We start from the raw sequence: 25,880 nt of genomic DNA, 5'->3' as shown, positions 1-25,880 counted from the left end.
TTCCTTTGCCATATGACTTTGCAGTCCCTCTCCCTAGAGGGGAAGTAGGTTGCCCCATTCTCTGATTTATGTTTGGCCATGAACTTGCTTTGGGCTGGTAGATAGAAGTGGAGAGAGGTGTGCAGAAGTGACAAGTCTCAGTCCTTAAAAGGCCTGAGTTGTCGTGTGTTTCCACTTTCCCTCTGCACCCTGCTGTCACTGTGAGAACATGCTTGGCTGGTCCAATTGTTCAAGGAGGATGAGAGACACTTGGAGCAGAGAGGGGCCCAACCTGCCACTTCATGCTCTCCAGGTGAGCCCAGATAGATATGGTTGGTTCTATGCCAACCAGTAGGCATGTGGGCAAAGGAAATGCTTATAGCATGCTCAAGGTTGCTAATTATTAGAGAAATGTGAATCAGAACTACAGTGAGGTACCACCTTAGGCTGGTCAGAATGCCATATATAAGTCTACATATAACAAAGGCTGGAGAGGGTGTGGAGAAAGGGAACCCTCCTACGCTGTTGGTAGGGGTGTAAATTGGAACAACGCTATGGAAAACAGTATGGAGATTCCTCAGAAAACTAAATATCGAACTGCAATGTTATCCAGCAATCCCACTCCTGGCCATATATCTGGACAAAACTATAATTCAGAAAGATGCATTCATAGCAGCACTATTCCCAATAGTCAAGACATGGAAACAACCTAAATGTCCATCGACAGATGAATGGATGAAGATGTGGGACATATGTACAAACTATTCAGCAATAAAAAAAAGGACATAATGCCATTCACAGCAATATGGATGCAAGTAGAGACTCTCATACGAAGTAAAGTAAGTCAGAAATAGAAAGACAAATATCATATGATATCCTTATATGTGGGATCTATAATATGGTACAAATGAACCTCCCTACAGAACAGAAACAGACTCACAGGCATGCAGACCATGGTTGCCAAGGGGGAGCAGGGAGGAAGTGGGAGGGATGGGGAGTGTGGGGTGAGTGGATGCAAACTATTACTTCGAGAATGGATAAACAACAAGGTCCTACTGTATAGCACAGGGACTGTATCCAATCTCCCGGGACAGACTGTGATGGAAAATAATATAAAAAAAGAATGTGTGTATGTATGACTGAGTCACTTTGCTGTATAGCAGAAATTGGCACAACATTGTAAATCAACCATGCTCTCATAAAAAATATAATTTTTTTTAAAAAAAGAAATGCTTATAGCATGCCACAGAAAATCTGTGGTTGTTTCTTTCCACGCAATAGCTAATCGAGACAGGCTCAGAAGAGAAGCCAAGGTACTTCTCAGGGCCCACAAAGCTCTATGCATTCTTTGCCCCCCATAGCCCCAGCCTCTTCCTACCAGGCTCCGCTCACTTGCTGAACGCTCTACGCCAGCTGCATGAGCCTCTTTGCTTATCTTTGACCTTGCTGGGCTCACTTCCACTCAGACCTTTTCATTCCTTTTCTTTGAGGGTCTCATGGTCTCATGGCCTGCCCCCCCTGCAACCTCCCCCCCCCCACCCCGCCACCGCGCGCGCGCGCCTTTGGGTTTTCACACAAACATCACCTTCTCAGTGAGAACTGTTTGTAATTGCAACCTCATTGAGCCCTGGACCTTCCCTCTGATCTTTTCTCCACCAGAGCTCACATCTTATGTTGAGGATGTGACAGGCCCCAGGACCTGACGGAACCACGCAAATGTGGGAAAGAGCATTTGAGGCGACAGACACACACCAAGCACCTGCCCCGTTTTTGGGAAGCAGATGGTAAGTTGGAAATTGTCTGCACTTTCAAGGAAGGAAAAATTCAGTCTTCCCAGGTACTGCGACTCAACGTTTAATAGCTTGCAGAGATGTGACTTCCTTCTTTACCAATCTTCTTTCCATTTGGAGCTAAACACCAACTTAGGATGTTGATCATGAAGCTGGCATGGGACCTTTGATTTGTACAGTAAGAAGCACTTGTCCCCTGTGTTCCGTAAACTTTTATCAGCATGCCTTTACCACGGCTTGGTCACTCAATTATTCAACTTCAACACTTTCTGTTCAGTGGGAGTAAATATACTGAGAGCTCTTTATAGATAGTTGTTATTTAAATTCACTCATTTATTCTGCATTTTGATAATGTGTTTATTGACATCTCACCTACTGTCATTAGTTTAAGGCATTTAATGTTTTACTTAAAATTTTGTCATAGGTATTTCTTTTCTTTTTGTCTTTTGTCTTTTTAGGACCGCATCCACGGCATATGGAGGTTCCCAGGCTAGGGGTCCAATTGGAGCTACAGCTGTCAGCCTACACCACAGCCACAGCAATGTGGGATCCGAGCCGTGTCTGCGACCTATACCACAGCTCATGGCAATGCCAGATCTTTAACACACTGAGTGAGGCCAGGGATCGAACTGGAGACCTCATGGTTCCTAGTCGGATTTGTTAACCACTGTGCCATAACTTCAGTATTTCTAAGTCCTAGAAATTAGGTTTGAAGGGTCAGAGTATTTGAATCATGATAATAGCAGCAACAGCAGAAGTACTAATAATAATAATCATAAAAAACCTAGAAACATCCATTTTTGAGAATTTACTATGTGCTATAGATAGTACTATTCTTCCCTTTAAGTTTTTCAAGTCTCTGATTCTTCTCATGAGGTTTATTTATGGATTTAGGGAATACAAGGGTTTTTTTTGTTTTTGTTTTTAAATAGTTTGCATCTGCGAATCCCAAACTCCCAATTCTTCCCTCCTCAGTCCCTCTCCCCTTTGGTAACCACAAGTCTATTCTCTATGTCTGTGAGTCTGTTTCTGTTTTGCAGGTAGGTTCATTCATCTTTTGGATTCCATATATAAGTGATATCTTGTGATATCTATCTTTTCTCTCTCTGACTTTCTTCATCTAGTATGAGAATCTCTAGGCCCATCCATTGTGCCATAAATGGCATTATTTCATTCTTTTTTATGGCTGAGTAGCATTCCATTGTATATATGTAGCACTTCTTCTTCTTTTTTTTTTTTTTTTAGGGCTGCACCCACAACATATGGAAGTTCCCAGGCTAGGGGTCGTATCGGAGCCATAGCCAGCCTATGCCACAGCCACAGCAAGGTCAGATCCTTAACCCACTGAATGAAGCCAGGGATTGAATCCAAATTCTCGTGGATACCAGTCAGGTTCATTACTGCTGAGCCACAACGGGAACTTCAATGTACCACATCTGTATCCATTTGTCTGTTAATAGACATTTAGGTTGTTTCCATGCCGTGACTATTGTAAATAGTGCTGCTACGAACATTGGGGTGCATGTATCTTTTTGAATTAGAGCTTTGTCTGGATAGATGCCCAAGAGTCAGATTGCTGGACCGTATGATAGCTCTACCTTTGGTTGCTAAGAAACCTCCATACCGTTTTCCAGAGTTGCTGCACAAATTTACATTTCCACCAATGGTGTAGGATGTTTCTGTTTTCTTCAGGAGTGCAGACTTTAAAATCATACGAATGTGGTGTGAATCCCACCTTGACCACTTAACTGGCTGTGTGATATTGGGCCGGTTACTTAACCTCTCTGCAAAGTGACGATTGCAGTCTCTATTTCGTAGGATTTTTGAGAAACTAAAGTTAAATGCAATGGTATATGGGTATATGTAAAACACTAGATGTGAAGTCAAATAGTCCTCACGATAGATGGTAGCTCTTAGTAATGATATAAAATATTGCATGTTACACATAGTAAAACACGTGTGTGAATATTATCTGTGTGAATAATCAGAGGGGTTGAGGGACTGTGGAAAACTCCTACCCCTCAGGGCTCAAAGAGACAACACACATGTTTTGATGATGACTGATCATCACCAATTGATAATTATTAGTAAATGAGAAGATTAGAAGGATTTACAAAGCCTCTGCCTTTGACTACATCCCTGAATCTAAGATGGGCACACCATCTATTGCTGCTTCTAAACACTTTTGTACTGTCATCACTGAGGTTTTGGTCTTTGAGTTGTGCAAGTACCATCCATAAAAAGCAGAGTTCATGGGAGATGGAGGTTGGAAGACAGGAGGGACACCCTTTGCCCGAGATCATTATAAACACTAGAGAAGTGATGCAGGAAAATTAGCATCACAATCTACAGAAGGAGAAGGCACGGTGATGATTTTCCCATAAGAAATACATCCATGTTGGAATTCTCAGGAATTTACGACTTTCTCTACCATGAGAGTCAACACAGTTTGGACTTACTGACTCATTGTCTCTGGAGTCTTTTCCTCTGAATTTTAAACCAAGAAAAAAAAAAGGGGGTGGGAGAGAGATAAAGAGTGGTGGAAGAAATGCAAGGCCAAGAGGGAAAACAAAGAGGAAAAAAAAAATGAGAGGGAAAGAAAAGGAAAGAGGTGGGGAAAGAAGTCAGTGTGCTGTTACAGAGAGTTAGAGCTAAAATATATTTTACGTTGTTCCAACTGAGTGAAGTGAAAGTTGAAAATATTCTGATGATTCAGACATCCTTGAAAATACCCTATAAAATTTGAGTGGTTTTCTCCCCCAGTCTGGAGGCATCTTATTAACCTAACTGCAAGTGTTTATTGAGTATTTGCTGTGTGTCTGAATTTGCCAGGTGCCGGGGTGACAGGTTGGGCTTATCAATGGCTCAATGTCTGCTCCCTTAGTGCCTGTGGTCTCACTGGGGATTTAAAACAATTAGGAAATTAGACAGCTTACAATCAAGAAAGAAAACTGATAGAAAGGTAGTTTGTTTTAGCTGCACAGGCTTTTGAGAAGAGAGAGAGAGAAAAGCAAAAAAAGAGTGGCCTAATTAAATATCCTTGGGAAGTTCTGGGACCTGTTGCTTCTAGGAGGATCACTGTGTGTTCTTGTATTAAGCTTCCCTCTTACACTAAAGGAACTGTCCAGCCCAGGTTTCCTCAGGGCTGGAGCTGCCTAGGCTGTGTGTGGGGAGCTTATTATTGAGTGTGAACCCAGCAAAGGGCAAAGGGGAGTGAGGCTGGAAGGAAGGAGAGGAAGCCAAGTGTGTGTTACTGTCTGAGTTTCCACCACAAAGGCCACCTGGAGCTCAACCATGTAGGGCTTTCTGCTGGAAAATGAAAGCAAATCATGGGAAAGTTGGGTGAGAAGTTGAGAAAGAAATCTTGGGAGCATCGTTTCAGCTGATGAGTGGAGTCCTACCAAGTGTGTCTCAAAATTGTCTACCTAGAGGATAAAAAAGAGAACATTGATCCACTGGCTCCTGAACTGCCTTGGTCAAGGACAACCACTGTGTCCCTGAACTCTTGAACAACTCACCACACCTTGGGGTACACATACGTGATAGCTGGGCAGTTTCCATGAGATAATTGGGCTGCAGGGTCAGAGCCGCTCTGAGGTGGGAAATGAGAGGCTCTAGGCAGTGGACCAAAGTGAGGCACCACTTAACTGGCACCTGTGTCAACCTGGTTTAAACCTCATGGAATTGGACTCCACGGTCAGTGGCTGGAGGAAGTGATGTGCATACAAGTGCTGGCCAATCCAGACACCCGTTGAAGCTTTAAATATTCTTGTTATCTGCCAGCTGGTGGAATCACTATTATTCTGTTGAATATTGGAAAATATAGGGATGCTTTCTGTGAGCGATAGGTATCAGAGTTGGTCTATCATCCGATATAGCTCTATCCAGGGGCTCAAATTAATGTTTCTAAAATCTCTGTTTTTCTCAACTTTGGCCCTACTCTGCTGTCCTTTGGTTTCCTTTTCCAGTGGGCTCTTTTTCCACGTGGTAGGAAAAATGAACCATGGTAGCTTTCACTCGTTCACCTGTCTTCCTCTTCCCTTGCTCTCAGCACACAAGCAGACAATTTTTCCCAGCCTTGCCTGTGATTAGACGTGACCACGTGATGGGCTCCGGCTCATGGAAAGTGGGCAGAGTGATGCCTGCCACCATCCCTCAGGAACATTTGCTGTCTTTCTTTCTCCAGCTGCCAGTAGGCTGCAGGGGATCCAGTGAGAACTCCATGGCCCGGGGATGGAGCGAACCTGGGTTTCCAAGTCACTGCATAGAAGGTCACCTATCATGCACCCACCCTGGAGTGTTAGGAAGAACACTTCTGTTGTGTTTTAACCTACTGAAATTTTGGTGTGTTTTTTTTTTTTTTTTTTGCTGCAGTAGTTATCCTCCCTTTATACCCTCTCATAATCCATGTGTCTTCACCAATTCTAGAAAGACTTCTCATGATCTCAACAAGGGCTTTTTTTTTTTTTTTTTTTTTTTCTGCTTTTTAGGGATGCAGCCACAGCATATGGAAGTTCCAAGACCAGGGGTTGAATCAGAGCTGCAGCTGCTGGCCTAAGCCACAGCCATAGCAACACCAGATCCAAGCCACATCTACAGCCTACAATACAGCTCATGGCAGTGCTCAATCCCTAACCCACTGAGTGAGGCCATGCATAGAACTCGTGTCCTCATGGATACTAGTTGGGTTCATTTCTGCTGAGCCATGATGGGAACTCCAACTCCAGCTATTTGACAACATACTGGACTAATGGAAGTTTCCATGAGGTGAGGAGCAAGTGGAAACAATTGATTCCCCTCCAGAAACAGATGGAATGGGACCAAATCATTTGTAAAGTGAAGACAGAAGAGACAGGAAAAAAAAAAAAAAGATGCCGTGGCAGTAGTTACAGGATCAAACAGCAGCATCATGTTCTAGGCTTGGATTTACCATAACTTGTGTGCAACCTTGGGCATATGGCTTACCTATTCTAGGGCTTGGTTGCTTCCTTGGTACAATGCAAGAGTGGGATGGGGAGTTCCTGTTGTGGTGCCGCAGAAATGAATCCAACTAGGAATCATGAGGTTGCGGGTTCAATCCCTGGCCTTGCTCAGTGGGTTAAGGATCAGGCTTTGCTGTGGGCTGTGGTGTAGGCCGGCCACTACAGCTCCAATTAGACCCCTAGCCTGGGAACCTCCATATGCCATGGGTAGGGCCCTGAAAAGACCAAAAAAAAAAAAATGGGATGAGATGTTTTCTAATGCTTCTTTCAGCTTTGAGAGTATTTTGGCAATCAAATGATAAGAAATTAAGCTGGAGAGGTTCTACTCTTTTCGATGTGGATTGAGTGACACTGTAGAGGTCCTCCTTCTGCTTCCTCATTTTCATAGGTGCCGTGGGAATCATGGGCTGCTGCCACTCATTCCTGGCACTTCCTTTAACTATGTTGATGATCTAAGTGAGAGCCTTGTATGTTGTGGGTCCAGAAGGTGTAGGTTACTTTCATGCAGTGAAGAAGGAACACACAGGCAGCTTTCCCACTAGTTCTACACACACAGGTGCAGGCTACCTGCCAATGTGTTTCATGCTTGGGCAGGAATGTTTTGAAAGAAGGATGCGAGGAAGTTCTAGGGACAGGTTAGTCTCCCTGGTGGTCCTGTCTCATCGATCTGAATTTTTCTTCCTAAGCAGAGAGTATGGTGAGGGAAATACTTGTCCTGCCCACTTGATAGACAATTAGTCAAAAAGGGCATTGAATACAGATTTAAAAATGGCAGAGGCAGGTCATATCCAAGGCTGGCAACCATGTGCAGAGGCCACACGGGCAGAATTGAGAACAGAAAGGATCTAGCGAGAAAATACTGAAGCAAAGCAAGCATTTCCAGGAGCAGGGGGCAAGGCAGTGATAGGTGGCATTTATAAGATTTTACAGGGAAAATGGAAAAGGACAAGAATAAACAGTAATAACTATATGCTGAGTCACTTGGAGGTATCCAAAAGTTCTCAGTCACCTCCATAAGAACATGTCGGAATGTAACAGAAGGGGGAAAGGGGGAAAAAGAATCAGGACAGACAGTTTTGAGATGCAGACTTAGCTGATCTTGACTAGGTGACCTTTATTTCTCTGAGAAGAGATTTCTGGTCACAAATAATATGGGTGTATTTTCAAAGTGAATTCTTTAATTACGTATGCTAATTTTCCTCAGATTAATCTGTTTTGGGGCAAGTCCTTCTTAAGGATCCTAATCAGATATCTTTTTCTATATTAGGGGGTCCTACTTAGAATCTGAGCTGATGTCTTTGCATATTAGGAAGACTAATACTGTAGGGCTCAGATGTCTTGTCATGAGAGACTAAGCTGTGTCCAGGGAGAAGGATGCCCTGGAGAAAAGATCTGGGCTCACATTCTAGTTCCAATAGAAGATGACTCAGTGTTCTTGAGGACAAGGTTAGCCTATGGAAATATTTGCCTTGGTGACAGACCTTATAAATGCACATTTGAGTGGATGGAGGATGTAAAACCAAAACCACGGGGAAAATGGCATTCACTAAAAATGTCCACGGCAGGATTTTCCTGATGGCCTAGTGGTTAAAGATTCAGCATTGGCACTGCTGTGGCATAAATTCAATCCCTGGCCCAGGAACTTCTACATGTGATGGACACAGCCAACAACTTTAAAAAAATGTCTAGGACATTCCTTCCTCCTTTGACCCAATAAGTATTTGTTGAACACTTGCTCTGTACTAGTAGGGTCGCTTTTCCCTGGAGTATAGTGATGGATTCTGCCCTGGATGAATTCAAGGTGGTTGAATACGGCAAACCAAATGATGTCAGCTGGTGATAAGGAAATAATGAAATGGAGAGAAATTAGGGGCTTGGAGGGGCAGGATTTTATAGTTAAACCTGAAAGATGGCAAGGAACCAGCCATCAAGGAGCATTTCCAACAGTGGGAAGAACAGTTGCAGAGGCCCTGAGGAGAGAAGCAATCGGCATGTTCCGTAACTTGAAAGGAGGCCAGAGTGACTGAAGCATAATGACCAGGGTTGGGGAGACAGGAAGTGAAGTGGTCATTTGGAGCAGAGTTTCTCAGCCACAGTGCTATTATTGTCTTTCGGGACCGGAAAATTCTCTGTTGTTGGAGGTTATCCCGTGCATTGTAAGATATTTTGCAGCATCCCTGGCCTCTACCCACTAGATGCCAGTAGTATCCTCCCACCCACCCCACAGTTGTGACAGCCAAAAATGTCTCTAGACATTGCTATATGTGTCTGGGGGTTAAGAACCAAAAGGGAAGTGGAACATTAAGGAGGGCCACCAGGATGTGAAGTGAAAGAGAAGGGCGTGTGTCTACTGGCTGGGCTGTGGTACCCAAATATTTGGTCAAATGCTATCCTGGGTGTTTCTGTGAAGGTATTTTTTTTGACAAGGTTAATATTTAAATGATTAGCCTTGAATAAAGTATATTACCCTCCCTAACATGCATGGGCCACATCCAATCAGCTGAAGATCTTAAGAGAAGAAAGGCTGACCTTTCTCCCAGCTGCCTTTGGACTTGATCTGCAACATCAACTCTTCCCTGGGTCTCCAAGCTCATGGACTTGCCCTGCAGATTTTCGACTCTGCAGGCTACACCATTGCACATACTCATGGGATCCAGTGTCTTATCAGTGCCACTGCCTGGGGAGGTGGGGTTGGGGGCTGGGAGCAACAGGATGAGTGGTTAGAACCCAACTAAGAGCTTTGAGATGAACATAGAGAACAGATGCTTTGTCAGGGAGGGCAGGTTTTTGTGGTGGGGCCAGAGCAGGCAAGCACGGTGGTAACAGAGGGTCACAGAGAGCTGGTAAAAGATAGTCACATAGAGGTGGGGCAGAGGACTTGTCCATGGTGCCCAGGAGGTCACCCCTTGGCGGGGTACTTTTACTAATGGGCAGGCAGGGCTTTGAGGAAGGTTGGCGACGATGTCAGAGGAAGTGACAGTAGAGGAAATACAACAACTGCTCTTTTATGATGGTGTTTTAACTCCCAGGCTAGTGTGGGGGAACTGGGAATGCAGATATAGATGAACTACCTCTCCTGAGGTGTAACTTGTTGCCTGGTGGTCTCAAAATGGTGCACAGATCAGAGCAGACTCACTGTTTATAACCTGATTCAGAGGTAACAAAACTGATGCCTGGGAACCAGGGACAATTACACATCCATTTCCCACCTCTTGGAGCACTTCAAGAGGTGCTCTCATTGCCAGATGAACATACCTGGCACTTAATGGACAAAAACAAAAGGCACAGCATCTTGCAGAATATCTGGAAGTTGTATCCTTTCCCCAGAGAAGCCAGAGGGAAGAAGAAAAGGGGTTTTGTCTCTTTTTCCTGCTAAGAAAACACACAGGTTTCCTGATTGGAAGGGAAGGTTGAAGAGAAGTTTCTTTTTATAGATGTTGGTTTTGGAGTGAGTTCCAGCCGTCATCACAGGTATCCATCTAGTCTCCTCAGTAAACTTGCTGTGACCTGGCCTTAAGGGGAACTTTGGCGGCCTCCACTCCAGGGCTATGTTGCTGACCCAACCTGAAATCCTTCTTTACGTTGAGTCAGCAGCATATCCCATGACTTTTGGGTGAGAGGTTCTTTTATATATGACCATAAAGCAAAAAGCCTTTTCTACATAGTGTTGAATTTCCCAGAGGCTATGACCAGGGATTAGACAGAGGTAAAAAAGTTTAAGAGATACTGCTAAAAAGTGTTGAGTCATGCATAACTTGGCTTAGTCCTGTCCTTCAAGTATTTGTGGAGAGCAAAGAAGACTGTGGGTAATTGGGAATAAAATGTGTGGCTTTTCACACACTGGGGCAGCTCAAATGGAAATAAAGTCCCTTAAAACCTTTTAACTTTGATTAACTTCATATTAAAAGACACACACACACACACACACACACACACACAGACTCACCTATTTATTTAATTTTTGGCTTGTGTTGCTTCTGCTTGGGACACAGTGCTCTAAGACCCACGTTATATAAGCACATGAGAGTTTTTCTTAAAAATTATCCCATTTATAATCTAAATATAAAAGTCTCAAAAAAGGCTGTGTCAATACAGAGCTGACCAAATAGATCTGATCTTTACCATTCTGGCCTTTATTTGTTTGCTTGTTTTGGCCTTTTCATACTCATTCTAGGGCACTGGCTCCCCACTGTTGTTTTCCCACTGACTTGGCTCAGGCCTCACCTTCCTGTAGGTAATGGCAACGCCCTGCACCCTTGGGTGCCACACAGATGCTACTGCTCTTTTCCCTCGAGTGTTATTCTCAGACCCCTCAATCCATGGATGACCCAACATCACGGATGACAAATAGACGCTGGTCTGATTTATAAGACAGTCAGTGCGAAAAGACCACATTCCAACACTTAAATAAACTTGCTGACCTCAAGCTCTAACTGATAGGTTGGTATCCTCCTGGTCTTTTCACTTCAGAGCTTTATTTAACTAGGAGTCATCGTTTGTTCAAACATTAACAAACATTGATAGTACTTAATGAGGGAGTATTCAGAGTAGAACAAAAACTTTGATCTTGGTACTCAGGAAATTTGGTTGTGATCACATCCAACACCTGACATTACTAGCTTTGTGACAGAGCCAATTGCTCAATTTATCATGAGTTTCAGTTTCCTTATCTGTAAAGTGGGGCTAATGATCATCAGCCGCAACTCATGCATAGGGTTGTTGTGATCCCAAGCAACAGGTTAAGGGAGAGTGGTGGTAAGTTTTAAAGCACTGAGTTTGTGCAAGATAGCATTCCATCACAAATAATGACTGAGTGTTTATTAATCTGCTGGCACCCTCTGTGCGCTAAGTACCAAGTTATATCCAATATACAATAAGCGGGTAAGACAAGGTCGGGGTTGCACGTGGAGAAGCTCATGGAATGAGAAAGAATTAACCCTCTCTGGCCCCTATCTAAGAATTAATGAGAGTTTAAACTCTGATTAATGAGCTTCACAAAGATTTAACCAGTGCTGATGGAATTTTGGTACATTGGGCTCAATTTTGGTTTTGAGTCAAGGTGGTAAGATTGAAGCCTTTAACTTATTTATTAAAATAGGACTCTTTAGGGAACATAATCAAAGCCATTTATGACAAACCCACAGCAAATATAATACTCAATGGAGAAAAACTGAAAGCCTTCTCACTCAAATCTGGAACAAGACAGGGATGCCCACTCTCACCACTGCTCTTCAACATAGTGTTAGAAGTCCTAGCCACAGCAATTAGACAAACAAAAGAAATAAAAGGCATTCAAATAGGAAGAGAAGAGATAAAACTGTCACTGTATGCAGATGACATGATACTATACATAGAAAACCCTAAGGACTCAACCCAAAAACTGCTTGAACTGATTAATAAATTCAGCAAAGTAGCAGGATATAAGATTAACATTCAGAAGTCAGTAGCATTTCTGTATACCAACAATGAAACATTAGAAAAGGAATACAGAAAGACAATACCTTTTAAAATTGCACCTCACAAAATCAAATACCTCGGAATACACCTGACCAAAGAGGTAAAGGACTTATATGCTGAGAACTATAAAACTTTAATCAAAGAAACTAAAGAAGATGTAAAGAAATGGCAAGATATTACATATTCATGGATTGGGAAAATCAATATTGTAAAAATGGCCATGCTACCCAAAGCAATCTACAGATTCGATGCAATCCCTATCAAATTACCCAGGACATTTTTCATAGAACTAGAACAAACAATCCAAAAATTTATATGGAACCGCAAAAGACCCAGAATTGCCAAAGCAATCCTGAGAAGCAAAAACCAAGCAGGGGGCATAACTCTCCCAGACTTCAAGCAATATTACAAAGCCACAGTCATCAAAACTGTGGTACTGGTACCAAAACAGACAGACAGACAAATGGAACAGAATAGAGAACCCGGAAATAAACCATGACACCTATGGTCAATTAATCTTTGACAAGGGAGGCAAGAACATATAATGGGAAAAAGAAAGTCTATTCAGCAAGCATTGCTGGGAAACCTGGACAGCTGCATGCAAAGCAATGAAATTAGAACACATCCTCACTCCATGCACACAAATAAACTCAAAATGGCTGAAAGACTTAAATATAAGACAGGACACCATCAAACTCCTAGAAGAGAACATAGGCAAAACACTCTCTGACATCAACATCATGAAATATTTTCTCAGGTCAGTCTCCCAAAGCAACAGAAATAAGAGCAAAAATAAACCAATGGGACCTAATCAAACTGAAAAGCTTTTGCACAGCAAAGGAAACCCAAAAGAACACAAAAAGACAACTTACAGAATGGGAGAAAATAGTTTCAGATGATGCAATGGACAAGGGTTAATCTCTAGAATATATAAGCAACTTATACAACCCAATAGCAAAAAAGCCAATCACCCAATGGAAAAATGGGCAAAAGACCTGAATAGACTGTTCTCCAAGGAAGATATACAGATGGCCAACAAACACATGAGAAAATGCTCAACATCGCTGATTATAAGAGAAATGCAAATCAAAACTACCATGAGACACCACCTCACACCAGTCAGAATGGCCATCATTAATAAGTCCACACATAACAAGTGCTGGAGGGGCTGTGCAGAAAAGGGAACCCTCCTGCACTGTTGGTGGGAATGTAAACTGTACAGCCACTATGGAGAACAGTTTGGAGATACCTTAGAAACCTATACATAGAACTTCCCTATGACCCTGCAATCCCACTCTTTGGCATCTATCCGGACAAAACTCTACTTAAAAGAGACACATGCACCTGAATGTTCATTGCAGCACTGTTCACAATAGCCAAGACATGGAAACAACCCAAATGTCCATCGACAGATGATTGGATTCTGAAGATGTATATATACACAATGGAATACTACTCAGCCATAAAAAAGAACGACATAATGCCATTTGCAGCAACATGGATGGAACTAGAGAATCTCATACTGAGTGAAATGAGTCAGAACGACAAGACAAATACCATATGATATCACTTATAACTGGAATCTAATATACAGCACAGATGAAACTTTCCACAGAAAAGAAAATCATGGACTTGGAAAATAGACTTGTGGCTGCCCAATGGGGGAGGGAGGGAGTGGGAGGGATCAGGAGCTTGGGGTTATTGGAAACAACTTGGAATGGATTTACAAGGAGATCCTGCTGAGTAGCATTGAGAACTATGCCTAGATACTCATATTGCAACAGAACAAAGGGTGGGGGGAAAATGTGTACATGTAAGTGGAACTTGGTCCCCATGCTGTACAACACAAAAAAATTAAATCATAAAACAAGAAAAAAATTAAAAAATAAAATAGGACTCTTTAAAAAAATTTTGGCCTATGGAGGTTCCTGGGCCAGGGATCAAACATGTACTGCAGCAATATCCTGAGCCATAGTAGTGACAATGCTGGATCCTTAACCCACTGAGCCATCAGGGAACTCCAAGACTCTCTTTTAAATTATGAAAGTAACGGAATTCTCTCGTGGCACAGTGGTTAATGAATCCAACTAGGAGCCCCGAGATTGCAGGTTTGATCCCTGGCCTTGCTCAGTGGGTTAAGGATCCAGCATTGCTGTCAGCTGTGGTGTAGGTTGCAGATGTGGCTCAGATCTTGTGTTGCTGTGGCTCTGACGTAGGCCAGTGGCTACAGCTCCAATTAGACCCCTAGCCTGGGAACCTCCATATGCCATGGGAAGTGGCCCTGGAAAGGGCAAAAAGACACACACACACACACAAATTATAAAAATAACTTATAACTCATTTAAATGAAAGACTACAGAATCACAAACAGTAGAAATTGTGAATCCTTTGGCTTGAACTGGATTTGAACCCCAGCTGTGCTCTTACCAGCTATGGCTGTGACCCCTCAAACTGTCCATTTCCTCATTAAAGTGAAATGAATAAATACTAAAATAAAATCTTGTGAGAACCAAGAGAAAAATGATTTAAAATGCCAAGCATAATATTTGGTGAGTATTTAATAAATGCTGTGGTTTTTTTTTCTCCTTCCTGTATTTTGCAAGTTAATTTGAATGGAATTAACGTTATATGTGATGCACTGATCTGAAAAAAGTTTGATCTGCTATGAATATATTGTTGGCTCATTTTGGGTTCCTTTAGTGCATAGCAAATGTCCCCAGATCTCCAGGGCCCAGTGGAAGGCCCCTCCTTACCATTTCACTAACTAACTGTCTCGAGGACTTTTCACAGAGTAGATCATTAACTCCCAGGAAAGGCCTAAGCCTCAAATTATCCTGGCTGCTTTAAATTTTTGAGGAAAAGGTACATTTACAAAATTGTCCCTTTGTTTGTTGAATAACTTTAACCTCCAACCACAGTCATTTTCCTGTGGGCGCAAACACAGTCAAGTGTCCTTTCTGAGTATTTAATGATTGAAAGAATCCAAATAAGTAGGTAGTGAAGTTTCACTTTCATTTTTCTGCAGTAATGGTTTTATTGGAAATTAAGGAAAGAAAATTTGCCAGTTGGCAAAGGAGCAGAAGAGATATTCTCTTTTATTGAGGTCTCAAGTGTTGTGTCTCAGAGCATATCAGAAGAAAAACTTCTTGGAGTTGCCCTTGTGGCTCAGTGGCAATGAATCCGACTAGCATCCAAGAGGATGTGGGTTTGATCCCTGGCCTCGTTCAGTGGGCTGGGGATCCAGCATTGCCAAGAACTGTGGTGTAGATCACGGCTCAGATTTGGTGTTGCTGTGGCTGTGGCTGGCAGCTACGACTCTGATTCGATCCCTAGCCTGGAAACTTCTATATGCTGCAGGTGAGGCCCTAAAAAGCAAAAAACAAAAAACAAACAAGAAAAGAAGAAACAACTTTTACGCTGATGAATATGGGTTCTTTGCTCCTCGAAGGAGGAGCTCCCAAAGAAAAGTCGCTCTACTGAAAGTATTTCTTGAAAATCTTTGAAGTAGAATATATTTCATGGTATCCCATGAAATGATTGTCTTCGGTTTTCTAAAAGCGATGGCATGGTGTTACAAACAGCCGGCATTCTGGTGTCATAAAACCAGTTTCACACTGGACTCTAGACCTATCCTGTGCCCTTGGAAAATTGGTCAGCCTCTCTGTGCCTCAATTTCCTCATCTCTGATGTGGGACAAATACTTGCTGCCTCGGGAAAGTCAGGAGGATGCAGAAGAGTCACATTTCTTGTACCCAGTCGGCATGTAATGAGTCTTATGTCTTTCACTCTCTGCCTCCCTTAGTTCTACATGGTAGGCTGGGTATGTTTACAACTAGTCCCTCATTTGTACAGCAGGCTGCAAAGTGTTTCCATATACATTTTCTGCTTTGATTTTTCAAAACAGCCCTGTGACATAGGAAAGGCTGACATTTTACAAATGAAGAAATGGTGCTCAAGGGGCTCATGAGAATTTGTTGTTTGCTCAGTTGAGCTTTAACTGTGCACATCATTACCTGGGGCAGCTGCTTCGTTGTTTGCTACTCATATTAAAGGGACTGTCTCCCATCTCGGGAGTACCAAGTGGTGGGAGGGATGGCCACAAATGAGCATCAGGCATTCTTGTTGAGCTCTGACTGATGCTACACAGGAAGGTGTACTGAGTCCACGCCGACACTTACCCCTCTCCTGCTGGGTTTAGTGACACAGTCATGAAAGAGTGAAGGCATGATTTTGGTAGATGGAAAAAACGGTCCTAATTTTTAATGTTTGCAATCTGACTTTGAAGCTTTTCTCATCAATAAGTGGTGTTTCTTTGCCCACTTCTTGCATCTAGGCTGGCCTGGTAACGTGCTTTGGCAACGAAATGCAGGGGAAGTAAGGGTGTGCTAGTTCTGACCTTCGGTTCCAAGAGGGCTTGTGTACTTCCACACTCTCTCTTGGAACCCTGGCCAGAAAATTCATGAACGAGGCCAGGCTAGCCTGTTGAAGGACAAGAGATTATGTGGAATCGAGATGCCATTTCGACTGAGACCATTTTAGACTAGTCTACCTCAGTGGGCCTCCTAGCCAGCCCTAAACACATCAATGAACCCAACTGAGACCAGAGGAGCCACTCAGGGGATCACTGATCACAGCTCCAATGACCAAGCTGCAGAATTATGAGTTAAATAAATGACTGCTGTTTTAAGCTGTTGAATTCTGGGCTGGTTTGTTATGCAGAAAAAACTAGCAGATATAGGTATCACTTTATACCAGGAGTAGAATTACTGATATTGACTTGCTGAGCATTTTGTCCCTTCCTGTTTTGGAGCAAAGGATTAAATAGGTATTTCTGTTGGTGAAATTAATAGGTTTCTTCGACCTAGAATATTTCTCATTGAGTATAGTCCCTAAATGCTCAAAACTGACATATGTATTAGAATAGAGTTTGGTAGTTTGGTAGAACCTTCAAATTTTAGCATAGAAACTTACATGACATGAGACACTAGGCTTTGAATGACTGTATAAATAGGTGTTCCATGGACCCCTTAAGTGTTTAAGAAGGCGTGGGCCCTGGCTTCTTTCTTATTCTTGTTCAAGCGGCAGGTTTTAACAGGTTTTAACAGGTCAAGTGGCCTAAGCAGGTGACAATTACATTCTTTTCCTATTGAAATTTCCTATTCATAATTTCCTTGATCTCAGTGGGGTCACTTATCTGAAGAATTATAAGGTATTTAGTGGAAGTGAAAGAATAATTTCAGAGAAGATTCATAGATTTTGATGACTATGAATCATACCTTAAGAATTTGTGGCTACCTTTGAAGTACAAACCACAGGAAGTATCTGATTTACTCAGCATCTGTGCTATTCCTGTGGTTCAGTTTCTAAAAGACTTGACAGAGCCAAAAATGAACTGTGCCCACCAAGAAGACCATTAGTAAAAATGTTGGCTCTATTAACCCGAATCGCTCTGAATTTTCTGGCCACAAGGCTGAAATCTTGCTCAAGTTTGGGGTTTGTTGGCTTTGTAGAAATGTTTTCTTTCATGAAACTATTGAGATCAGAGCTGAGTCTCAGGGACGAAGATTATGACTCAGAAATGAGATCCACTCCAACTTGAGGTACTTCCGAGATTTTTCAGAATAGCTCATTTTAACGTAAGTTTTCTTTCTTTTTTGGCCATATCCTTGGCATGTGGAAATTCCTGGGTCAGGGCTTGAACCCGTGCCACAGGTGCGACCTGCACCACAGCTACAGCAGCACTGGATCCTTACTTTGCTGTGCCACAGGGGAACTTCCAACAAGAGTATTGACTGGTCCAGGTGAACGAGTGGCTGCCACCTGCCCTACAAGAGTGGATTTTTGAATGTATTTGGTGGAACAACTTTGTGTTTTTTTAAGACTCTTTCATGTAGAGGAAAGAGAACGTGTATCCTAGATTGTCCTCTAATGATAAACCTAACCCTGCTAGTGTACAAATCTGGCAGATATTTTAGTGTAACATAGTGAATACTTCCATGTTCTCTACCTGATTTGTTCAGGTGAAGGTTCTGGAGGACTAAATATGTAAATTTCTAGGAACTATGACTCAATTGAAATGATTAACAAATTTGTTGGAGAAATCCAGGGGCTTTGCCGCCTCCCCCCAATGCGCACATTTTAAAAATATTTTCTATTATGATTGAAAAAAAATACTGCTTTTTGATTGACGAATCACTCCTATCCTTCATCAGAAACACCCACCGCCTTTAGACGTCTAGTTTTATTTTGGCAGAAGAGTGATGCTCAGCCTTCCTAAGGGGTTTACATTATGCTTTCGGCTCAGCCAAGCCCAGCTCATTAGAATTCCAGTGAAAAAAATTAATCCAATGACAATTTGATTAGATGATGATGAGAACTGGGCAAGACACTAAATAAAATGATCCATATTAATCATCTCATTTAATCCTCCCAACAACCCTGTGAAGCAGGCACTATTATTACCCCCATTTTCAGATGAGGAAATTGAGGCCCAGAGGAGTCAAATGTTCAGGTGGCATAGCTAGGAAATGGAACAGATCGGGCCTAAATATAGTTTTGTTAGACTCAAAACTCACGACCGGAGTTCCTATCGTGGTGCAGTGGTTAACGAATCCAACTAGGAACCATGAGGTTGCGAGTTCGATCCCTGGCCTTGCTCAGTGGGTTAAGGATCCAGCGTTGCCGTGAGCTGTGGTGTAGGTCACAGATACAGCTCAGGTCCCGCGTTGCTGCAGCTCTGGTGTAGGCTGGCAGCTACAGCTCCGATTAGACCCCTAGCCTGGGAACCTCCACAAACCGTGGGTGCAGCCTTAGAATAGACAAAAAAATAAAATAAAATAAATAAACAAGGAGGGAGAAACAAAAAATGAAAACAAAAACCCTGTCTGCTCAGATTTGGTATTCCTTGGCTAAATGATAAGTAGGGCTCAAAAAAAAAAAGACAGATTAATAAGAAAAAAATTATTAACATGTAGACCTTACGTATACATGGGAGATGTCCAAGGAAAAGTGAGTATCTCAAAGAAGCGGCTTGGAATTCAGGCTTAAATACTATCTCAGTGATTTTTTAAAAAGTGAAGTGGGCTTTTCGAGAAATAGATGGGAGACATGAGAGTTTGTGACAAAGTTTGGGTGTGATGTCAACTTCTAGTCTCCCCTCCTGTGATAAGTCCATCTTTCCTGGTTGATGAAACTCCTGGGGAAGGGATTTACAGTTGAGTTCCTTTTGGAAGCTCTGTCTTGAGGCAGATAAGGAAAGTCCAGGGAAAGCTCCACCTTGCGTTTGCTGTTTTCAGGTGCTGGGTTTTGTTTGTTTGTTTGTTTTTTGTGGTTTTTTTTGAACAAAAAAGAAAATTCATTTATTTACTCTCATGGGACTACAAACTCACATTTGCATCAAAATAATAAACCATCAAGACACAGGAAAAAGTGCAGAGATTTTGCATTTGCTGTTTTCAAGTGCTGTTACCAAAGTGGCATATTTGGGGTGGCATGTCCTATGAGGCTTTAAAACTTAACATCAATTGGTTTAACTTTTGGTTAAGGGACATTTGGTTAAGGAGTCACTCCTAGAACAGGGAATGATGTCAGGTTTATCATCTCTATTGGACTGTACTCAGAAAGATCTTTTGGAACTTTGGATTCATGGAGGAATAAAATGGAATATTTTTTTCCATTCATAGAAAGAATAATTCTAGAGGTTGGGGAGAGGGAGAGGGGAAGTAAGGAGATGGAGAGAGAGAGGGAATTGCCTTTACTACTACCAGCCAACTATTGGCTATCCCAAATCCCTCTAGGCATTTTTTAAGCATCCAGGACATGTCAGTGCAACTCAGTATTTAAGTTGCATTGCCTGGAAAATTAAAGGTCATACTATATTGTAAGGTGTGGCTTCATTGTAATTAATTCTGTATACAGCTAGTTTTATTAGAGTTCCATCAGCTATTGGCCCTCCGTGGGCAGCTACCACTGGCTGGCCTGCAATTAGCTCCATATGTGTTAGACCACAGCTGAGGTACCATTTGTGTACCCACGTAATGAAAAGCCCATGAAACTTAGGCATGCTGCATCTTCTTAGAGCAACTCCAGTGGGGTTCTGCAAGTTCCTTTGCAGAACTGACTTTAGGCTGTGGGGAAACGTAAGGTCAAGGCCTGTCCCAAGCAAAACATGTTGGGGACATTTCCCTGCATCAGCACCGACTGTAGTTAGCAAGGAAACCCCTGGTGCCTGGTGAGGTATGAGGAATGGATTCTAAAGATGCTTGGCTCCTGGAGCATTGGCAGTGGGGCAGCCTGCCTGCGGCGGCCTCCAGAGAGCCTCTGACAAAGGCGAAGGAAGCTCCCGGTTTGCTAGGATGACTCACTCCACGTTTGCTGGGTGGTTCACACGCTGGCCTGCCCACAGGCCGGAACAGGAAGGCCCTCATTGCGCTCAATTTTTTTCCTGAATGCCGTTCTCAACAACAGCGAAAGGAAACATTACTGTTTGGCTTGGAGCCATTCGGGTCACTTGGTACTCAGAGTGCTTAGGATGTAAGAGATGGGCTCGGCCAAGACCTGCGGAGACGCGCAAGGCTGCAGTTATGCCTGTCTGTGTTTTAGATTAAACGGCTGCCTTTTGCAGTAAACAATCCTGGGTGATTTAAGACACCGGGAACTCCCTAGACTAGCAAAACCCCCAACCCGAGTCTGACCATCCGTTTTACAGGCCTAGTTTCACAACCAGTAACCGCCCGGTGTGTGTGTGTGGGGGGGCCTTGACTTTGCCACCCACCGAGTCTCTTGAATTAAAATATGAAAGGCCCCGCAGGCCAGCTATGCCCTTCTTAGAGCTGATTCCTCTGGAGGGACCAGACGGGTGGGGTGAATATGGCCTGGGGGAAAAAAGAAGAGGAAACCAGAAGGTTTCTTAACATACAAAGGGGGTCAGGATGCCTGGAGCTCCCCAGCCTCTGGGTGGAATTACTGGCACCAGAAGACCCAAAGGACAGCGGTCCTATCATCAGAAGCTCCTAGAAAATCTTAACAGCCCCCACCCCAGAAAGTCTGCCCTTCCTTGTCAGGGGTGCGTGTCCTTCCTGGGCCTGTAACAATTCCTCTAGGGACCTCCAGCTGGACCCACCCCTGGGAAGGCTGCTTCTCTGGGCTCAGGGGCCAGATTGTGCTGCCATTTGTAGCAGAAACTAGGGTCCGAGGAGGGGGTGGAAAAACTGTTTTCTTCCTTAGCTTCAGGTCCTCCCCGTGCTCAGAGTTTAACAGTGTCCCCCACGCCTGGCTTCCTTAGCCGCCTTCTCTCCACAGAGGCTCAAGCTGGGGGCCAGAGGCGGGTGTCCGGAGGGTGGGGTGGGAGGCAGATTCCACACCTTTTCTTCTGGCCTCCTCACTCCCTGGCTCCTTCCTTCTTTCAGATTCTCTGGCACCTGCTCCATCCACGTCTTAACCTCAGACCTGCTGGCATGCAGATCATCTCTTGCAAAGTGACACAGGTGCAGGGGTTCCTGGTGCACCTGTTCTGACCCAACTGAAAGCTGAAACAGTGAGGGCTCACCCAGAAACTCTCGCCTGGTGAGTTTATTCCACATCCCTCAGGGACTTTGTCAGTTTATAACAATATATACCCAGAAAGGCAGGCTGCCTAAAAGTTTTTTTTTTTTCTTTTTTTCTTAATCTTGGAAATAACATTTCAGGGACTCTTATTAGGAAAACACCTGTCTATATAGATCCCAACATTATTTTCTTTACAGAGACAAAAGAGATCAGTCGAATGTGTGAATCAGAAATGAACAACATCCTTGTAGTTCCCGTTGCGGCTTAGTTAAGAGACCATCGCAGTCTCCGTGAGGATGCAGGTTCCATCCCTGGCCTTGCTCCGTGGGTTAGGGGACCATGCATTGCCCCAAGCTGTGGTGTAGGTCAGATACGGTTTTGTGGTGGCTTTGGTGTAGACTACAGCTGCAGCTCTGATGGGACCCCTAACCCGGGAACTTCCTTATGCTGCAGGTGCTGCCCTAAAAAAACCAAAAAAAAAAAAAAAAAGAAGAAAAGGAAAAAGAGAAATGAACGACATTCAACCACGTGGGAACAGGACAAGCATAAAGGAAGCATCACCTTTCAATCTCCTTCCCTCTTAAGTTATAGTCTAAGGTAGCAAAGAGAAGGAGGCGGTGCTGGAGGGAGGGAGTCGGGGGACAGGGCCAAGGACCTTGGAGAGAGCAGGGTTATTGTGTAAAGAGCAGAGGGCAGGGACAAGGGAGACAGGCATGTTCTTTGAAAGAGAAAGAAAATAGTGAGCTTCTGGACAGGCTTTCGACAGGTCCAAGTGGAAATCTCCACTAGGCAGGCAGATATATGAGTCTGGAGCTCAGAGACGTCTGGGCTGGAGGCATAACTTTGGGTCAACAGAGAATTGAAGCTGTGCATGTGCATGAGCTCATCAGAGACAGTTCATCTGAGCAGCTGAAGGGCCAGGGCTGGGTTTAAAGAGGAGACTGGAAGAGAGACGAGGTGGGGAGGAACAGAAGGATCAGGAGTAGCCCTGCAGCTAGTTTTCTCCAGAGGTCCCGACCCCCCCCCTACCCAGGATGTAGGGGAACAGTGTGGATGTATATTGACTAGTTAAACTCCAGCCCGGCCCTGTTTTTCTTTTCAAATGTTATCTTTCATTTGTATATTAACATAAGCAGAGCCTTCAAAACACTTTTTGAACAATTTTATTTAAAGGAAAAATTTTTCTTTTTGGGGGGCGGGAGGACATGCCCTCAGCACGTGGAATTTCCCAGGCCAGGGATCAAACCCTCGCTGCAGCTGCAATGAAAACACCGGATCCCTAACCTGCTACCAGCTACCACACAAGGAAACTCCCTAAAAGTTACATTCCTATAATGAACCAGCGAGGAAGTCATAGGAGGTTGGTTGGTTTTTTTCTTTTTTGTCTTTTTGTCTTTTTGCCATTTCTTGGGCCACTCCCTTGGCATATGGAGGTTCCCAGGCTAGGGGTCTAATTGGAGCTGTAGCCACTGGCCTATACCACAGCCACAGCAACTTGGGATCCCAGCCACGTCTGCAACCTACACCACAGCTCACAGCAACGCCGGATCGTTAACCCACTGAGCAAGGCCAGGGATCGAACCTGCAACCTCATGGTTCCTAGTCGGATTCGTTAACCACTGAGCCACGACAGGAACTCCCGAAGGAGGTATTTTGAACTCCTCCTTTTTTTCTCCAGCTTTCTTGAGGTATGATTGACAAAAGAAATGGTAAGATATTTAAAGTGTGCAACATATTGATTATATATATACACACATTGTGAAAGAATCCCTCCCCCACCAAGTTAATTAACATATCTATCCCCTCCCACATTTACCCCTCTTTTTTTTGGTGAGAACTTGTAGGTTCTCTATCAGCAAATTTCAATTATACTGCAGAGCATTATCAACTGTATTTATCCTGTTATACATTAGAGCCTCAGATCTTACCTTATAAAGCTGGTCTGTACCCTTTTATCATTGTCCCTCTTTCTGCCACCCCCGAGCCCCTGGCAACCACTCTATGAGTTGAGGACTCCACATATAAGTGGTGCCAAAACGTGTTTGTATGAGCCTCTTTTTAACGATAAAGTTGAAGCTCACCCATGGGGGAGAGTTGGTGGTTAGAGGTCATTGTCTTTTCACAGTCATGTTTTCCCAGCTCTTTTTTTTTTTTAATTTTTAAAATTAAAGTATAGTCGAGGTACAGTGCTGTGCCCATTTCTGCTGTAGAGCACAGTGATTCAGTCATATATATGTATACACTGTTTTTAAAATTTTTTTCCTTTATTTTCCATCATGGTCTATCCCAGGAGGCTGGTTATATTTCCCTGTGCTGGACAGTAGGACCTGACTTTCTACCCAGTCTAAATAGAAGAGTTTGTATCTCTGAACCCCAAACTCCCAGGCCATCCTGTTGCCCTCTCTCGTCCCCCTTCTAGCTCTTTATTTTCACTTCCCTCTGGCCCATCACCTGTGATTTGTAATCTTGTAAATTGTTAGACCACTTTCCTACTGGACTGTAATGGCCTCGAGGTTCTGAAGGGGGTTTTCCTGTCTTTTTCCCCCAGGCTCTGCTTCTTCCATCCAGGACCTTGCTAGGTAACTCCAGAGGAATTGAGAAATTGCCAGGGAGTGGAATCAATAGCAGGACAAAACCTTCACGTTGGGAATGCTTTGAAGCTTTCCTCTGCAGCTCAGCAATGCCCTTCCCTCTCACACATTGATGGTGATGCCAGAGGAGGGGGTGTTGTAATCAGCCTTCTAACAGCAAGAAGAGATTAATACTACCTGCCGTAGGGGAGGCTTCGCAGGGAATTCGCATGACCAGTTCAACAAAGACTTTTTGGATCAGTCTGTATGTTTACACAATCCCTTTTTGTTTTCATTCCTTAATCATACACAACTGCATACCCAATTCCCTTTCAGAAATGTAGAGAAGCCATCTTCTTTCCTTTCTTTACTGTTAAAAATGTAAATTGCCTGTATAATTTTGATGTGCTTGTCCTGTATCTTATACAATTTTGCATGTATTGCCTCTGAGTTTAGGCATTCCTAGAATTCCTGATACGGGCCAATTTCTGCCCCGGGCTATGGGAAATTCGGTCAATTCATATAGTACAGGGGAGAGAGAAGACAGGCTTTTTCAGGCCCTCCATAGTTCTGGACTCTGTGACCCCAGGCAACTTACTTAACCTCTCAAGGTGTGTTACCTTATCTGTAAAGAAATCCTTACTGCCTTTATAGGGCTTGGAATGAGAATTAAGTGAATAAGACCTAAAGCCAGCTCCTACTGGCCCATACCATGTGCTCGGTAAATGGTTATTTTCCATCCACTCCTTCTATTTTTAACTCTGACACATATTTATTGTGTAACCTTGAGAGAGCTCTTTCAACACTTAGGCCTAATATCAGTCTACATTTGTCATTTATTGCTTCTTTTCCCCCATTAGCCTGTGCTTTCCCACAATAAATTCTAAACACCTTGAGGATAGAACAATATATTTTATCTTTTAGGTGTTTTTATGCCCAGTTACCTAGGATATGTTTATCATCAAGTAAGTGGTCAGGTCCTTTTTAAATAGCTTTTCTTCATTTCAGCTTCATCATTTGTCATGCGGTGCCAATGATCGTGTTGCAGGAAAGGAGACCCCTTCCAGGGCCTGGGAATGGGCTCGTGTCTAACACTTGGAAATGAATTGTCCGAGGAGACACACGTGCTGACAAAGCAAGAGACTTTCTTGGGAAGGGAACCCAGGAGAACTGCGCTGCCACATTTACAGGGATGGGGTTATTTCTGGGCTGTCCCTGGCCAATCTCCTTGCTTGGCCTGTGCTTTTTTTTTGACTTTTTAGGGCCACACTTGGCCTATGGAAGTTCCCAGGCTAGGAACTGAATTGACGCTGTGGCCACCACCCTCCACCACAGCCATAGCAACACCAGATTCCAGCTGCAGCTGTGCCCTACACTACAGCTCACGGCAATGCCGGATCCTCAACCCACTGAGCAAGGCCAGGGTTTGAACCCAGATCCTCATGGATACCAGTTACTACCAAGCCACAACGGGAACTCCATTTTTTTTGGCTTGGTCCATATTTGATCTGACTCAGGGTCCTTCTTGAGCCAAGAAGTAGAAGAATTCCAGCGCC

The 25,880-nt window shown here is 43.5% G+C and overlaps 1 long non-coding RNA gene across 1 annotated transcript; it reads left to right on the top strand.

Moving 5' to 3' along the window:
• The first annotated feature begins 1,642 nt into the window (after positions 1-1,642).
• On the top strand, positions 1,643-25,448 carry LOC125122289 (uncharacterized). Its single transcript, XR_007133757.1, has 3 exons — positions 1,643-1,763; positions 21,616-21,772; positions 24,303-25,448. It is a non-coding gene; the product is annotated as an uncharacterized LOC125122289 (long non-coding RNA).
• Positions 25,449-25,880: the final 432 nt, after the last annotated feature.

This window comes from Phacochoerus africanus, chromosome 3, assembly GCF_016906955.1.
Source record: "Phacochoerus africanus isolate WHEZ1 chromosome 3, ROS_Pafr_v1, whole genome shotgun sequence".
Taxonomy (NCBI): Eukaryota; Metazoa; Chordata; class Mammalia; order Artiodactyla; family Suidae; genus Phacochoerus; species Phacochoerus africanus.
This window is presented reverse-complemented; position numbering and strand designations above follow the sequence as displayed.